Genomic DNA, 12647 nt, shown 5'->3' on the forward strand with positions numbered 1-12647 from the left:
TCAGTTAGATGTTGAAGCTTTAGTCCGTGGTGGCTCTTTCCACGACCAAAGCAGAATATATGGCAGTGACGGAAGCATTTAAAGAAGATATTTGGCTCAGGGGCATGATAAATCAATTGGGACTTCAGCAGGAGGCCGTGTCAGTTAACTGTGATAGCGAGAACGCTATCAATTTGGCTAAAAATTCTGTTTATCACTCACGTACTAAACGCATTGATGTTCGTCACCATTTTATCCGACAGATACTTGAGGAATGAGGCGTAACACTGGAGAAGATTCACAGCTGTATGAATCCAACAAACATGCTCACCAAGGTCATTCCTATAGAGAAATTTAAGTTCTGTGCAACTTCTCTAGACTTGGCGATGACGTAAAAGAAGAACGGAGTGTGCATGAGAAGCATTGATGAAGCTATGATGAGATGCAGAGATAAGAGAAGAGGACAAGAAGCTACATGGATGAAGATTAAAGACATGGTGGAGATTGTTATGGATAAATGTCTTAAATTTGTCTAGTGGTCTGTCGATGACATCGACAAGGTTTCGATGAAATCGAAGCCAATCATTGATGACATCGAAGGTTGCTCGATGCCATTGATAATTTTTAAAATTTTCACCCCTGGTCGTTGAACAGTTTTGGTTCGTTTTTGATGACATCGAAGATGTTACACAGATTTTCTGCGGAAACGCAGATTTTGCGATTTTTGTTTCCTATTCTAAGTCTACTTCTTTCTAAACTTATATAAAGGGGTGTATGCGGGATTGAGAGATTATTGAAAGGTATTCTAAAGCTTTCTACAGGGGTTCTAGGGTTATCAAAGGGTGTAGCAAGGGTGAGATTCGAGATTGTTCGAATCGGGTAAGTCCTCTCTCTTGTAATTTCTATTTCATAGTGGATTTCTGTCGCTTTGTGCCGTGGTTTTTTCCCGAAAGGGTTATCCACATTAAATCTTTGTGTTCTTCTGTGATTGCTTGTTACTATTGAATTGCTATCCTAGATCTAGATCTGTGTGATTCCGCAGTCCAAATCCTCAATATAACCGACTACATGACACACAAACTCTCATGATTAACAAACAAGGTACACAAATCAATGCACTAATACCTTCCCCATATGGAACATCTGCTAGAAACTCATTTAGAAAAATACTAAAACAAAAAACATGAAATCTGAATTTTTTTCAATTTTTCTTTATTTTCTCTTAAACACCACAAGAACTACTCCAAAATATGGAGAAATCTCTATTATTCTTCTAAAATCCAGATCTACTAGATCTAAACTTTCTACTTGAAAACGAACAATAATCCGTACAATCCTAATATCATCCATGCATACGAATGACATTAGTAGTGAGCCTCACTACCACAAGTTACGGTCATGTCCCGGATCAGATGCTCTGATAGTGAGTAGAAAAATAAAATCAACAAGAAATGTAGAGATGAAAGAGAAGGAAAGGAGAGAGGAAGAAATAGCTAGGGAAACTTGTTGTGTTGTGTATGTATGTCTCATGACCAACACAAACACACGCACGTGTGTGTGTGTGTGCGCGTGTGTGTGTGTGTGAAGGAAATCTTATAGTGCTCCACAAGAGTACATGACAACCATACACACGCACACAAAATTGCTTATATTTTCACAACAATACCTGATGGTTACTCCAATTGACCATTGGGAAGCCCCTTGCCTTTATGTGCCTACGTGCTAGGAGCATGGGAGAGAGTGTGGCGAACCTACTATGGGGAATGGTGAATTGCTCTCATCCCCCAATTCTAATAGGAGGGATGCGAGGCTGACCTTAATATTATTATTTAGAGTATTTAGAAAGACAGTGTACCAATGTATCTGTATATTTGCATGCATGTTACATTCCATTTGCTTCTATTCAGTAGCATATGCTATATGTGCTTATTTGCACTTTACTCTATTTAGTTGCAAATGCTACTTGAATATGATATAACTCCATTACCTATTCTATACTCTGATCTGACAGTGTTATGCCATTGATTTGGTTATGTCATGCCACTTGATAGAGCAACCCACTGAGCTTTCATAGCTCATCCTATTGCTTCGTTTTATACTTACAGGAGAACTCACCAGTGAAGACATGTAGGCACAACTTCTTTTGATTTTCTATTTTCAGCAATGTATTACTATTTTGAAAACTCGATGAATGTAATATTTAGGGTAGAAGGAAAAGTACTCTATAGTGGACATATTTTTTATTTTTATTTTTTCGATTTAATCACAAGAAATTACAACCTTTCGGGTGTGGTTGAACAAAAAGGACACAGCCCACACCTATCATAAGAGAAGGGAAAAGTGAAAGAAAACTGAAAAAAAGCCCCACCCCAAAACCAACAGCCGGAAAACGACCCGGTTAGGCGGTTGATTTAAACACGCCAAGCCCGACCCTATCCAAAAGGATCATGCCACGGACCGCAGAAGGAAGGGAACGGAGCACAGATTTTTTAAGGTGGCTCCCTTCCCACGCCAAACCATCCGCCGAGCCATTACTTTCTCTTAGAATGTGAGCGAACACAAAGCTTCCTAGCTGGCCTAAGCGATTGATTCTATTCAGCCATGGTTGTCACTTCCAATGGGCCTTTGCAAGGTTAGAGAGGCAGTGAATCATCAGTTCTGAATCCGACTCAACAACAACCTTGTCGAGGCCCCTACCCAAATAGAGAAGCATCCCGTCGTGAATAGCACGGAGTTCAGTCAAGTTATTAGAAGCAACCCCGTAGCTCGCAGAAAAACTGAAAAGGAAGTTATCGTTGTCATTTCTATAGATGCCACCCCCACCAGAATATCCAGGATTACCCAACGCCGATCCATCCACATATAATTTGACCCATCCCGGGCAAGGTTTATCCCATTTCACCAGGGAAGCGACAACCCTATTGTGAATAGGAACCGCATTGTTAGGCCTTTTGATGCGTTTCCAGCCAACAACCTCCAATAAATCTACACCGGAAATCATGTTTACCCACCATCTGATTTGGGCCACTGATACCCTAGAGTTCATCAGGGAGTTATCAAAAACAACGTTATTTCTGGACCGCCATATCTCCCAGAGAATCAGGATCGGCAACATGTAACGGACTCGACTATGCACTACACCAGGTGCCGAAGCGTTCCTCAAAAAATTCAGCTTACCCACCACAGAACTATGAACCAGGGGCAGGATACCGCATATCGAACCGAAAGAGTTTCAGAGGGTCTGGGCATGGTGGCCAAAAAGGAAAAGATGGGGGATAGATTCCTGGTGAGGAGATACATTTGTACCTTGGAAACAGCATCTACACCTTGAGGCCATGGCGACACCTTTATCTTAAACTCTTCTGTCTATGGGGATCGCATTTTGTAGGAGTCTCCACATGAATATAGAGAACTTTGGCAGAAGGGAGCCTAACCAAATCCATGAAGGCCACACAGGTGCCAGTGAGGAAGACCTCAACAGTTGCCACGCTGAACGCATAGAAAATCTGCCTGACTTTTCGTGCGGCCAGAAGCATTCGGGGGGGATCATCAAAAGTAGAGAATCCACCATTAATAATTTCATCGCTGAGATGCTGAGGGAGGAGGGCGAAAACTCGGGATGGAGGGAAGGGGCCAGCACTACCCATGACCTCTCGCACTTTCAGCTCCAAGAGGTCCGAGGGGATGGGACAAGGAAGATGGCGTTGGAGGGGGCCCCTGCCCATCCAATTTTTAGTCCAGAAATTTAAATCACCATCTCCAACAGTCCACTAGATTGACTTCGCGAGAGTGGGAAACAAGGCCCTAACTTTCTTCCACATTGGCGAAGGATTTGAGGAGGGGGGCACCTGATCAAAAGCGTGGATGTCCCTACCATGCTTGCATCTCATGAGCTTTGCCCATGGGCTGGGAGGATCCCCGAACCTGATCGACCATGCTAACTTGAGGCGCTGAGCTTTCATGACCTCTTCCAGACGTCTAATGCCCAGCCCGCCCTCCTGGGTGGGACGAGCAATCTTATTCCAGGCCAACCAGTGATGCTTCCTGTTCCCCTCAGCCCAACCCCAAAAGAAATTTGAGAATCTTTTTTCCAGCTTTTCGGTCACCTGGCGCGGGATATGCATAGCTGACATGATATGGATGGGAATATCGCTTAAGACATGACGGATAAGCGTTACTCTACCTGCTTGAGAAAGAAGCCTTCCCGCCCAACCCGATGTTCTTCTATCCACCTTGTCCACCAGGGATTGGAAAGCCACAGATCTGATTTTTCCTGTGCAGAGAGGGGCACCCAAGTAGGTAATATCACCCCTAGCTTTCTGAAACCCCAGGATGTGTTCAGTGGTTCTGATTCTGGCTAATGAGAGAGCTGATGAACAGATGAATCTACTCTTGCGATGGCTAATTTTTTGACCCGTAACTGATTGGAATGCAGCCAGGAACTGAATTATAAGACGAAGGGACTCCCTCTGACTATTAGTGAAGAGCAAGATATCGTGTGCAAAAAGAAGGTGGGACGTGCTTGGGCAGCCCCGGTGGATAGCAAACTAATGACACCCACCACTATTGATCATAAGATTGAGGTTGACGAAGAAAGTCTCCATCGTGATGATGAAGAGAGCCGGGGAGAGGGGATCCCTTGCCTCAGCCCCTCGTGGGATTTGAAAAAACCCGTCAGTTCTTTGTTGATGATGATAAAGAACCAATTGTTCCCCCAGCAATTCTCCAAAATCTGGACCCATCTCTGACAGAAACCGAACTTGATGAGCACATGTTTCAAATAGTTCCAACTGACCCTGTCATAGGCTTTTTCGAGGTCGAGCTTGAGAATGAGATTGCCTCCCTGGACTTTTCTGATGTCGCGCATCAATTCTTGCGCTAACGCAATATTTTCAGAAATTGATCTCCCTTGAACGAACGCACCCTGTTCCTACGAGATCATCTTAGGCAGCAACAAGCTTAATCTGTTAGCTAGGAGCTTTGCAAAAATTTTATAAATAACATTGCACAAACTTATGGGACGGAAGTCAGCAAAACATGTAACTACAGTGGACTTTGGGATAAGGCTAATGAGATTTGAAGTAAAAGCTCTCGGAAGAGCGGTCCCCTCCATGAGATCCTTTGCTGCTTTAAGGATATCAGCACCAACAATGTCCCAGCAAGTAGCATAAAAAGCCACTAAGAAACCATCAGGACCCGCAGCCCCGTCTCTAGGCATAGAAAAAACTGCAGCTTTAACCTCCTCCATAAAGGGGGAAGAAAGCAGGGAAATGTTATCCTGATGGGAGATGATCTGGGGGATAGCTTGAAGAAAATTAGCGTCGAAGTCGATGGAGTCAGCCTGAAAAAGATCTTTGAAGTATTTGATTGCTTCATCTTTTATCTCCCGACTAGAGGTAATCAACTCCCCTGCCCCGTTTTTTTGGGAAGAAATGGTGGATCTTCTGGCTCTTTCATTTGCATAGGAGTAAAAGAAATGAGTGTTTCTATCACCCTCTTGGATCCATGAAATTCTGGATTTTTGCTTCCAGAAGGCCTCCTCCATGGCCTGAAGTTGAGTAAGCTTGTGATTGAGATTAGCGTATTGCCTGGAGAGGTCATCGGAAGGGGCAGATTGCATGCAGAAATTGATCCCTTCCAGCTCCTCTTCAGCAGTTTGAATCTGGAGGAAAATGTTCCCGAATGTTTCCTTGTTCCACATTTTTAAGATCTGTTTGGTCTTTTTCAATTTGAGCTGGATATTAATCATCGAATTTGAGGAACATGTTCCCTCCCAGGCCTTTTGAATATGTAGATAAAATGAATTATGCAGGGTCCACATCGTAAGGAATTTGAAAGATCTGACCGTTGGGGGCTCCTGTGAAGGGAATAGCAGACGAAGCGGCACGTGGTCGGAGTTTATACGAGGGAGATGTTCAACTCGAAACCGCAGAAATGCAGAGACCCAGCTAGCATTGAGGAGCACTCTGTCCAGCCTCGCCCAGGCTCTAGCATTACCTTCACGGTTGTTACACCAAGTAAACCGGTTTCCGACGAAAAATGCATCAACAAGACCGGAATTGTTGATCATGTCAGCAAACTCCTCCATACTTGAGCCATCAGCCAACGGCTCCCTCTTCTTTCGTTCGGATTGACCACCGCATTGAAATCACCTCCAATGACCCAAGCAACTTGAACCGATCTGCCGAGATTCACAATTTCGCTCTATAGCGTTCTTCTCTGGGTTTTGCAGCATTTTGCGTACACTATCGAAAAGGAGATGGGGTCGTTTCGGGACGGAGGAGCAAAGGACAAAGTCACCATCTGATTAGAAGCTGATATCGATAGAGCATTCAACTGATTTCAATAGAAAATCTAGATTTCCCCCCTGATCACTATTGGAGAACGAGACATGGAAGCCTAGCTTTAGGCCAAGAGCTACCCTTTTGCTATCAGCCAACCTGGGTTTAGAGAGCGCTAGAAGACAGGGGTTAAATTTCTTTATCATTTCCTTAAGGGACTTGATCGTAAGCGCATTGCTGACCCCGCGCGCATTCCATATAATGGCGTTATCCATCTGTAACACTTCCAGAATTTATGGCTCGTCGCTTAAGCTTCCTCAGCTTGGAACTCTAGTTTCCTTTTGTGTAGAGGTTCCTGTTCCTTCTCAGCAGTCTTACTCCTCTGTCCACTGACTATAGGGCCTCTTCTTGCTGTGGTACAAGCTCAGTCGAGCCCTGTTCCTTGCTCTCCCTGGAAATAACGTGGTTCTGGATTGCTGTTGGGCTGACACAACCATCAACCGTGTTCCCAGCTGGAGCACTAGCATGCCTTACCACTGAGGAGAAATAGGGGGAGAGGTCCATCTCAAGGGCCGCTCTCTCCCTGAAAGGCATGCTAGGGGGATCGGATCAGACTACCTCAAGGGCCGCTCTCCCCCTAGTGGATATATATAGATTTTATGTTCTTTGAGTATTGTCAATGTCATGCTTGGGTACCATTAAAAATATACCATTGGTACCGGATTTGGAGTTCAAAAAGTTGTAGAGCCTATTCGTGACATTCAAGGTGTTCCATAACAATAGTGTGATTGTGTTGGATATTTGGGCTTGGAGGCATGGCATGCATGATTACATTTGTCATACCTCTGTATTGCATCATGTTTATCAGTATTATATGGTGTTGTATTATATTGCATTGATACAGGTACCTTGCACACTTTGATGTTGGTAAGTTTAATGGCATGCCATAAAAATTCTACACACACAAGAGATGTACTCACTGGGCTTTCTAGCTCATGCCTTCCTTGTTCTTCTTTTCTCAGGTTAAGGAAGAGGACAGGAGTGGCATAGTATGTATTATACTGGATGTACTATGATTTTTTATTCTTTGAATTTTTGTGGTGTATTTATGTAAATTGGAACTCATGCATTCGTTGTACCTATAAATCTTACTTAGTGGAATAAAATAGTGAAATACTCTCTCATTTCTTTAGATATCATAGTTGAGGGAAACAATACCTACTGAACAAAAACAATCACTCAATTTTTTTTCCAATCATATCCCAAGAGTGGAGTCAGGGGCTTGGGCTTCATTTTTGAGGTTTGATCCATCCACTGCCAGATCACGATGATCATATGGTGTGATCAATGGATCTTCTCTCGAACCATAATTCCGAGAGAACCATCTTGGAGATGTACAAGCTCAATGTAATCTCACACTTGGCGAGAACTTCACCTTGCAGACTCAATTTGTGTGGGCCTGATGATCAAGAACTCTAAGGTGCATAGGGTTGCCTGATGTCCCACACTTTGATATTGTTCGTGAACATTGTGGTGGAAAAGTTGGATGAACAAGGGGATTCCATGCAACAAAGTTGACACCTCAAAGATGGGTGTAGCCACAAATGCTGAAGACTTGATTAGTGCACCAGAACTTGATGGTGACATCCTAGGCGCCTGTAAGGAAGGAATCATTGGTAGGGTTCCAATTAACAGAGCTGATGTGGGTGTTGTGTCCAAGGTATGTCAAAAATCACACATGGTGCACCAGATGGTCCTACCCATCAGATCAGTGCATCCACGTCAACCCAAAAAATGGAGCTTGACAATTCAAAGGCCTATTGATTCAAACTATTGTATTATTGTTGGGAGAGAGAGAGAGAGAGAGAGAGAGAGAGAGATTCCAGGTGCCCTATCAATTTCTTAAAAATCTTCCTATGTGGTTTCGTATTACATGGTTCAATTGTTATGAATGGCTAATTGTTTGTGATGTCCTGCCCTAGCAATTCTTGGTACGTATGCAGTTATCCACTTCTATTTTATTTTTATTTTTTACCAGAACATAACTAAATAATTTTTATCATAGGTTAATCAAGATAGAATTTTTACAGTTGTTATGATATTCAAATTACTTGGACTAAAATACAAAAGGGATGAAAATACTTTAAAAAAAAAAAAAAAACATTCGTGACAATTTACATAGCAATGTATGCTCTGGTCTCACAACATTAATAACAAATTTCGCTTCTTCCAATTCCCATGTATATAAACAAATTTCACACCTTTACAATCATATTCTAATTTTTATTCCTAGCCCAAAATGGAAAAAGAGAGCCCCAATAATGCATAAGCCACCGTATACAAGGTTTGATAGGGGATTATAGCAATTGTCAGAGTGAACGTACTTTCCCTGCATGTAACAATCGTCACATGAATAAACTATACAAAGAGATTTGCACCTGTGGGAAATGTAAGATGTACTTGAAGGTGGATTCCACCATGTAAATGATACAGTTCAATCTACAGGTCAGTCCACTCAGGATGACGGGCACATCTGTAGCTCGAATGCTGACTGTTTATGGTTCTAAATATCCTCTGGTGCCGAGTAGACTCAACTGAGATAACTCATCGGCAGTGGAGAATGAAATTGGGCATTGAGGAGTTGGGCTCTAAAATCAGGCCAGATCAGAAGGATTCTAACCGAGTGGGAATGAGCAAGAGTGAGTGACACCATGTTGTTTTTATTTATTTATTTATTTATTTAAATCTCAATGTACACATGGAAGAGATCCTAACTGTTCATCCTGCAGACCGTAGCTTGGATGGGGATGGCCCAAAAATCACCTCAGTCAGTTATTTCTAACCATTTGATGGGCAAATTTTGAGGAAAGAAAATTGATGTTTATAAAATTGATCAACGGCCCATTAACAAACCATTTCCCCTAAAAAGTCATCAGGACAAATGATTAGGACTGCCCAACGAATGTGTTCTTTGGGATTTTATTCCATCCATGCCTCCATGGTAGGACACACCGAATTAAAACTGATCCTGTTCATAGCATGTGTGGTCACCCATGAGGGCCACATGATTAGATGGTCCTATGATTTGAATTGTTCATATTCTTGTTGCTACCACAAGAAATGTCCCATTATCATGCTTCAGTGATAATCCTAACCTTCGATTTTTAGTGTTAAATGTGAGAAATTGAAAATTTTCTTTTTACTGTTATCTACAGATATTGATAGTCGCAATCATAAGTTCAGCAAATTTTCCTACAATGGATCTTATACCATAGAATTCACAAGATGGGTGGTTCCGAACATTGACCACTCCGCATGTGGGTCCCAATGGGCGGAGACGCATGCTAGATTCTAAGTCACGACAGAGTTAAAGCTAACTTTAAAAAAGTGTGAGCAAAGGTAGGTTTTGGTAATTACTACTGAAAATTGGATATGTACCTTGTTCAAATTTTAACATAAACTACGGGATTTGAAATTAAATGGAGTAGGTTTTTGTTATTTTCACAATAGAGAAAACCTTCAGCTATGTTAATATCGGAAAAAAAAATAAAATAAAATAAAAAATGTGTAAATGAGCATATTAGCAGAATCAATAATCCTTGGAAAAGAACTTACTTCTTCAGAGTTGTGAACTGCAATTCCTGCACCCAAACAGGCCAAAACATACATCTCAGAATCAGCAAGGCATGCAAAACATAACATCTCCATGCACAAACATGTATGGCAGTCAATGGGCTGGATTATGCCCTGGCCAAGACAATCAAGCACAACCTGACGGGCCAAGCTAGTTCAATATATGGGCCGAACCTATGCAAGCCATGTATATCAAAGAAAACATTGCATTGAGATGCGTGTTGTTTGGTGACCAAAATAAGAAAAGATCCAACAAGAGGAAAGTACAAGTATAAATGACTCTAAGACAGATGCAATAATGGATACAAAAGTTCGTATCTGGTAATGGGATTTAAGTCACCGGAATGAAAATAATTAATGAATGATGGTGACAATGAAAGTAGTGATGGTGGTGGTGGTGATGACGTCAACAACAACAACAATAAAATTGATGATGATAACAACCACCTCTGGGAAAGATTGCATTAGATCGAAGCGCGAGAGGTTTTCCAACCCCCGAAGCCCTTCGGAAAATCTTGTTAGTGATACTTAGAGTAAAGGCAAGTTCATAGAGTTGTTGGAGTGAATGAATGCCCTCCATATAGTCAAGGATCCCTTGGTGGTTAACCTTGTATGGGTGTTTATGATGGGGTTTTCCTCCTCAGGTCAGAGGAGATGTGGTGTGGTTTAGATGCCACAAATAGTGGAATCATCGCGCTGCTCGACCAGTCGAGAGCACTGCTCGACCGGTCGAGTGAACATTGCTCGATCAGTTGAGGGTCACTCGACTCAAAGTCCAGCGAGCTCAGTGAACAGTGCTCGACCAGTCAAGGGACCCGCTCAACCAGTTGAGTGAACAGTTTCGACCAGTTGAGGACTCTGCTCGACCAGTCGAGGTTACACAGATTTGAGTCCGGATCTTGTGCGGACTGCAAAAATTTGAAGCGGTTTCGCAAGAGGTGCGTAAGAGAGTTGCCTAAACTATAAATAGGAGTGCCTAAGGCCTTTCTAGGCAATGCAAGAGGGTTGGGTTTGCTAAAGGGTTTAGGGCTATCAAAGGTGTGTGTGTGTGTGTGTGTAAGAGAGAGAGAGAGAGAGATAGAGAGAGAGAGCTTTTGGAAGGGAGGTTATGCTCATAGAAGTGATCTATTATGCACTCGACATCTCAGCACTTCTACATCCTCGTGATCGGTGAGATCTCTTCGTTTTTCTTTTATTCTCTTATTGTTTATCCACTCCTGCGAGAGTAAAGAAGGTTGTAACGTTCTACTTCATAGTGGATTGTTGATCTGGACGAGATCCCGTGGTTTTTACCTTTTTGAGGGTTTTCCATGTAAAAATCTCTTGTGTGGTGTGGTTTATGCTTTGACTTATTTCATTGCTTTTATTATCCCATAATTCTAGTTTGATTTAGGAGGTTAGATCCTAAGGTTTTGTGCAAGGCCCCCAACAGTTTAACATAATACTCTGCAGTTGGGGAGCGTGATATAATGCACATCAACATATATTAACTAGGAAATTAGAAATTAGACCAACCTAACTTAGACCAGATACAAACCAAACCATACATATCTGAGTTTGGTCTGGATGCTCTTTTTGAAACCCTAAGAAAGACCCAACTTGTTTGATTTTTTATTCGACAAACATATCTGTGTATCAAATCTGGGGGTTGATATCTAGACCTGATCAAACTCCTCTCAACCTGACCTGACCAGATAATATTGATAGTATAGGCTCCAATCATCTTATTTCAAGGCGGACATGAAGGAAACAATTACGCAATTTGAGGGCTACTTCCCAATGAATACTTATTATAAACTTTCTAGTATTTCACCATTTCTTGTTGATTAAACTGAATATTTCACAATCAAATAAGCACACATGAACTCCACTATTAAACACCAGCAAATTACCTCCATCAGGCTTGTCTGTGTGACTACTTCCCCCAGCAGCTTTTCCTTTACTCATCGTTTGGGAGTCGATACTAGTGCTGGTATCTATAGTTCGAGAATTACCAGTTGCTTGCAATGAACTTCCCTTTGACTCTGAACTTTCCTTAGATATCTGTTGTCGCAATGTATAGAGGTTGTGTTAAAGCCATGATAGAAACAAAGAGCCTCCAACAGAACTGAAATCATTGAATCAGAAAACAAATGCAAAATGCAGCATTTGAAAAAACATATATTTGAAATTCATTTTATTAAAGCTTGCTTGCATGCCCTAAGTCTCTCTCTCATCCGTGCTAATGAAAGGCATGCATGCGATGATGCAAAAAATAAAACATGTGTTACTGCCTGCCTTGGTTGTCTCACTACACATCAGAAGAAGAAGGAAAAAAAATTTTGAGGCATCATGGCCTCTTTATCTTTTTTCTTCATTTATTATTTTTTTGTTGGAGTTTTTCTTTCGTGCATTGCAATTCGTGTATTCATGCGTTAGCTCATGGGGTTCCAGTTGAATCCATAGTCAGATGATACCAAGGCCATGCTAAGAATGTAACACTCAGACGATGATTCTGACCATCAATCTTTCACAATGAACATGGACGAGTGACTGTTATTGTTTTCATTTGTTCATTTTAATGCCACCAATCGATCATCGGCATCATCTTTCTAGCATGACTTTTACCTTGGTCCATACTCAAGAGTTCCGGCAACATGGTTTATCCCAGAAATGGACAATTCCCATTGTCCAACCATGGATGCATGTGGGTCCCATCTGGAGACAGGCAGGAGGTGCAAGCAAAATGCAGGGATGCAAAACGAATTCTGTTTT

At 41.9% G+C, this 12647-nt stretch overlaps 1 long non-coding RNA gene across 1 annotated transcript; it reads right to left on the reverse strand.

The window, feature by feature from the left end:
- Nucleotides 1-8436: 8436 nt before the first annotated feature.
- LOC131244462 (uncharacterized) lies at nt 8437-11928 on the reverse strand. Its single transcript, XR_009170302.1, has 3 exons — nt 11786-11928; nt 9876-9901; nt 8437-8649 (listed from the first exon to the last, which is right to left on the reverse strand). It is a non-coding gene; the product is annotated as an uncharacterized LOC131244462 (long non-coding RNA).
- Nucleotides 11929-12647: the final 719 nt, after the last annotated feature.

The sequence above is a fragment of the Magnolia sinica genome, chromosome 4 (genome assembly GCF_029962835.1).
Source record: "Magnolia sinica isolate HGM2019 chromosome 4, MsV1, whole genome shotgun sequence".
Taxonomy (NCBI): Eukaryota; Viridiplantae; Streptophyta; class Magnoliopsida; order Magnoliales; family Magnoliaceae; genus Magnolia; species Magnolia sinica.